This window comes from Trachymyrmex septentrionalis, unplaced genomic scaffold, assembly GCF_001594115.1.
Source record: "Trachymyrmex septentrionalis isolate Tsep2-gDNA-1 unplaced genomic scaffold, Tsep1.0 scaffold83, whole genome shotgun sequence".
Lineage (NCBI taxonomy): Eukaryota > Metazoa > Arthropoda > Insecta > Hymenoptera > Formicidae > Trachymyrmex > Trachymyrmex septentrionalis.
In genome coordinates this window covers 665,633-671,898 of record NW_017306018.1, presented here as the reverse complement: position 1 = coordinate 671,898, position 6,266 = coordinate 665,633, and positions in this window count along the sequence as shown.

Sequence of the window (6,266 nt, the reverse complement as noted above, 5' to 3'; positions counted from 1 at the left end):
AAACAAATTTTGTGTTTCAAAATACTTTCAAAGCTGCAAATTTTTTGATAAATTTTTTTATCATTATTTTAATGAAAATAATATTTAATAACTTAATTTTTTGAAAGCTAACACCCGATGGTAGTGTGTAAATATATGTGTATTATTATATAGTAATAATTGATAATTACAAACGTTTCAACCATAGTTTTGGTCATCTTTAGTGTACCAACAAACTAATAACAGATTTAAATATTGAGCATTACATTAAATTATTATAAACGATACTTTGTAGAACTGGAGATAGCTATGTCGTGATTATAAAATCAGAAATAATCGTCCATACACAAAATCTGTTATCATTTCATTGTTACACTGAAGATGACCAAAATTGTGGTCAAAATATCTGTAATGATCACTTATCGTTAATAGTACGCACAAGTTTTATACATTGTATATTACAATCCACTGTTGGTTTACCATTGGCTTACATTTTTTACTTATTATGATTTATTTCTGTAAAATCTTATTATAATAAAAATATATATTGTTTTATTCCTTTGAGTTATATATCATAATGACCATTTTAAATTCTGTAAAAATTTGGAATTTAAAACTTACAAGATTAAAAGGATTATTGAAAGACTTCATAATTGTTTTATAACACGTAACATATTAATTAAACGTTTTGTAAGAAATAATTATTACATTATTTATTAATCGCACACGATTAAACTCGTAACTGAGCAAGTCCGGTCGCAATCAAGTGTATAATTTGGCACAGATATCAGCAATTGATGGAATTTCTGACACTGATAGGAAACAATTTGTTTTTGAATCATATGTTGAGCACGTAGCCAATTCAGTTGGTTGTTAGTGCAAGAAATCCTATTTTCGAAGATACAAATATCAGTGTTGCAGCCATCAAAATATTTTTTTGCTGGTACGCAATTTCTTGGCGCTATTAAATAATAAATATAAAACTATAAATTTGCCTGTAATTATACATAGGGAGAGCGGGGCTCTTTCGTCAGTTTCAACTTAATAAAGTAATATGAAAATTTGTGTGTGCAGTAAGCAACATCCTTTTGTAGTGATGTTGTATTTAAAATACATTATATGATTGCTTTCTGATATGACAAAATATAAAGTTCTTAAAATGTACAATAGATGCTGTTCAGAAACATAAATCACGAGAAATAAACAAAAAAGCCTCGCTCTTTTTTCATTCGAGCTTAAGGACATATATGTCCCATCTTAAAGTATTATCAAAAAGTACACAATTTTCATAGATTGTTTTATTATTATGTTTGCAAGTATCTGTGTATAAAATTAGAGCACAATTCTTTCATTGATGTAATTCTTTGTTAATTTACAATTTTTCACTTTTTTGCTATAGTGTTTTGCAAGATTTCTGCTAAAAATGTAAAAAAAGAAAGAGCTAAAGGCTGTAAAAAACAGCTGTTTTTTTTTATTAATTAATGTGATTTGAAGTATTTTATAATTAAATTCGTACAAAAATATAAACATTTTTACAGTTTTTAGTTTGAAATGAGTATCCGAGTATTCATAAATTGATACGACTCTGGCGGAAAAACTACATAGATTGAGATAAGATTTTAGAAATTATTAGTTTCTCTTTAGATATTCATAGTGGGATGTAGAGCGGAGTCGTTTGTTTGAAAAAACTTAGAAATCCTTCATTCTCAAACAGCGCCACTTTACCATCACACTACGAATATCTACGAAAAATTAAGAATTTCTAAGATCTTGTTTCAATCTATGTACTTTTTCGTAAAAATTTTTTCCCCGCCAAGGAAAGGTTAAACATTATTTGATTCTTCGTTTGCATTGTGTCTTTTATACAATAGTATTTTGTAACACTTATATCAAAATGTAATGATAAAGTAGCATTATAAGTAGCATTTACGAACTAAATAACATGTATTAAATATAATAAAACTTTAATAAATATTTATTTATTTTATTCTATATTTACTCGTTTAAAAAAGTGTAATAATATGCAGAGTGTACTAATACCTTTTTCACACAACGTACGTAAGTAGAGTAAACTAAATTGAGTTATTTTGCAATTTTTGCAATAGTTAACTTCTCCGAATGAGATCTTTAAAAAGTAATATTTCTAAAAATTGTAAAATAGTACAGGACTCTTTAAATCAGTCTGCTCTACTTGCATACGAGCGCTGTGTCAAAAAGTTTGAGACATCCTGTATAATATAGAATGTAAAAGGACAGATAATGAAATAGGAAGATTGAGAAAAGGACAGGGTCAGAGAGAAGCACGAAAGAAAAAGGTTCGAGGAAAAATGTAGGCACTTAGTCGAGTCCTACCCACTTTATTCAAAGCAGACAAATTGTTTTTGGACAAAAGACTTACTGTGGAAAAATGTAAGAATCTTAGAGATAATCTTGGAGATAATCTTGGAGATAATCTTGAAGATAATCCTTATGGGATATATTATCCAGTCAGCCAAATCTGTCGAAAATAAATTATGTCAAATGCTATAATTCTTGTCGATAAAAAGGCACTTTCGATGCAAATTCTATTACATTTAATAATGTCAATACATTAGAGCGAGGACAATAAAATCTGTTGACATAAGAATAAATTAAACTTGCCAATAATGCTAAACTTGCTGACCAAATTGATGGAGAAATTGATAAGAACTGATCAAAAACAAGACAAACCAGAGTTTTATTCGGTTTTTGCTGTTAATTTGTTATCTAATTACGCGGGATTTACTAGCAAAACATGAGCGTTGCTGACACAGATGACATCGAATTCTGAGCGAGTTTAGTGCTAACTTGGTGACAATTTGCTTATTAACTTGTTTACAAATAAAGTCATTCTCTGAGAGAGAAGTCTGAGAGAGAAGAGCGAGATAAATCTCGTATTATAATATCGAATTAGTGACAAGGACATATACTAATGATAAATTAAAATGATTATGTATTTTGGCTTTTTGCTAAAATGGACTTAACAACTCTATGAAATTAGATAAGTAGTAATTATCTCATTCTTAGATTATTGATATTACTGCTTATTAAATCAAAGTTTATATATATGTTTGGATGCAGCTTAAGACTAATGTAAAGAAATTATGATTAATGAGCTGGTAAATTTAATTAATTGTTTTAATTAAATTTATTTATGAATCAATTCGTAAAATTATGTTTTCTATTATTTTTATATCTGATATATTATAAAAGTTATTTATTTAAAATTTCAGAAAAAACATGTTCATTGTATATAAGTTATATAGCCAAATTAATTATTAGTTACTTTGTTTTTTGAAGTTGATACAAAATGTATTCACGAATAAAATTTGTTTGCCATTAAAATAAAAAAGTACTTAAAGAATCTGCTGTTTTTTAATTTTTATAATTTTTATAGCTTTATTAACATCCTTAAATACAATGATTGATGAATAATATTTATAAGCACGAAAGGTTTCTTACTTGGACTAATTAAACTTTTCGGTACAGTTGTCCAGAGTGAATCAGTCCAACCGAAAATGCTGATCAATACAAATATCACAAATACTTTGGATGCCATGACCACTCCGTACGACTAAAACCCTTAGTTGCTTTCACTATAGATGTCAATTTTTTTAGAAGACGATCTACGACGAGTTCTTTATATATAGGGTCCCTTTACACACAGACACACACATACACACACACACATACACGTATGTATATATGGATGTAGGGTAGAGATCGTAGCAACGCTTAAGATTCCTGACATCATTTTGAGCTTATGGTACATTACGGAACCACCATGATGATCTTGATCTTCACATATATTATTATCAAGATCATGAATCTTGAGTGACCTTTTAGCTTGTAATTTGTTAAAAAGTAATGAATAAAAAAAGTTTAAGAAGTAATTTCTTATTCTACTATATACAAGATTAAGAATTATCAACCCTCTCTGCTTATGGAGCATAACGACTTTCCACGTAAAGCACGGTCCACTCCATTCCTCCAATTTCGGATAGCAAGTCATTTTAATTAATTAAAGCAGATAATATGGAGATATAAAGTTTGAATCATAAACTATTTTAAACAGGGAAGGGGGAAGGGGATAGAGTAAACCACGCTTCGCGTAGAAAATCGGACGCTCCGTAAGCAGGGGTGCTTTAGCAGGAGATCTCACCGTCCTTTTCATACAGACGCTCGATGTTCATTTTCAGCGTTCAAAATAGATCATGTGATAAAAATTATCGAATACCAAGCGTCAATTTTGATCACGTGATCCATTTTGTCGCTGAAAATGAGCATGAAAAAATATCTTTAGATCACCGGGGCTGAGGACATTCGCACGGATTGCTGGAGATCCGAGTTGGACCTGGCCGAGATAATATTTCTCGCAATAAGCTTTTTACAGGTTTTAAGATGCTTCTAAATTTGGGAGAATTATTAATTTTTCAAATTAATTGCGTTGAAAGTCCGAAATCGGTGCGCAGTCATATTTCTGAGATATAAATTCATTAAAGAATTTAAAGATTATAAATACATGTATTAGTTTAACATCTAATTTTAACCGAAAATGGCGCTTTTCTCGTAACTATCTACTAACATAAATGTTCTTGTTTCTAATCTTATTAATAATAATTTATTAGATATTATAAAACTTTCTTCTAATCGAAATAAACATTTTAATTAGAATATTTAATTTCAATACAACGCATTTATTTAATGTAAAAAAGTTTTCTCAGTATCCAGAGCTTAGATCGTTATCATGAAGTTAATTTAATCAGTGCCATTTTTTAAACGAACGCACGTCAGTGGATCGTAGGTTTGATGATGAGCGCTCTGCCGCTCGTTCTCTTCGCTGCTAGCGTGCAATATTCTTATGCGTCATAATAATGCAAAAAGTTTTCTTTTGCATTAAAAATTCTTCTGTATCAGAAGCATCTTCTTTCGAAAAATTGTGACAAAGAATACAACTCTTGTCAGAACATATCAGATTATAGCTTACATAAAAAAGCTTTTTGCTTACAAATTGTTTTAAAATTTTTTCTTGTCAACTCGAAACTTTATACGTTTCCTTTTTACTTAGAATTTGCCGGAAAATTAAATAATTATAAATAATTTTTTTCAATTTGCAGTAACGCATTTTAAAACTACAGAATAACTTTACATGATTATAACTTTAAGTAAATTTAATCTTAATGTAAATTATAATATTGTGCGTCTCACAATTCGTAAAATTTTGCGAAATTACTTTTTATTGCTTCTCCGATTTCATTGTATTAGCTAACTAACTTAATGCAACTCATGGCAATGCAAGACAGCGTAGAATTATCATCATAAAAGTATTTTAGATAATTATGTCTATCATTTTTTTCGGTCCTAGTGAAACTAACTCGAACTTGAGTTATCAGAGGCATTCTATTTCTCATATAACATTTCGAGCATGTGCGTCATATATTTGTACAACGAAGAATAGAAGATACACGCATTACCCCCTCCCTCTCTCTCTCTCTCTCTCTCTCTCTCTCTTTCTCTAACGGGAAAAGCGCATTCACATACATATAAGATCAAATACATATAAGCATACACTTTAGGCGCGTAGTTCACTAATGTGCGCCTGTCTAAGTTTAAAGAATGATGCCGATTGAATTAGTTTTATTCGGTAATAAACAACTGCTTTACTGAGTGTTGTAAGAAAATGGCTCAGGACATTTCAACTCAATTTTTAGTCAGTGCTATGTGAGTAATAGGCGATTTTTAAGAAACAAGCTGTACAGTGAAATAATTATTTTGTGTTTAAAAATTATGTTTTACTTATAAAAATTGTTTGATTAATAACTTTTTAATGAATAACGAGCAACAGCTAAAACTTGTTACAGATCACTCATGATCATAACCTGTCACCTTGACGTATATCAAGTATCAAGTTCATCGGGGCAAGATTGCCTAATGTAAAATTTTATCATAATTTTAGGGGGAAGGGGCGAAGTTATCTAATATAAAGTTTCATAGCAATAAAAATTATCCATTATACATATAGAACTTTATATCTATTTTTTGTTCTACTACATTATAATTTAAGCTACACTAAGCTCCACAGATTGTCCAATTATAATTTTCCATATAATTAAAAGTGCGGTATCCTTTCTATAAAAATGCCACAATTTATACTATTTTCTTATAGTAATTATTCTTTCTCTCGCGCGCGCCGCTTTCGCTTTTTTCCTACTTTTCCTGTTTCTCAGTGTGTGTGTGTGTGTGTGTGTGTGTGTGTGTGTGTGTGTGTG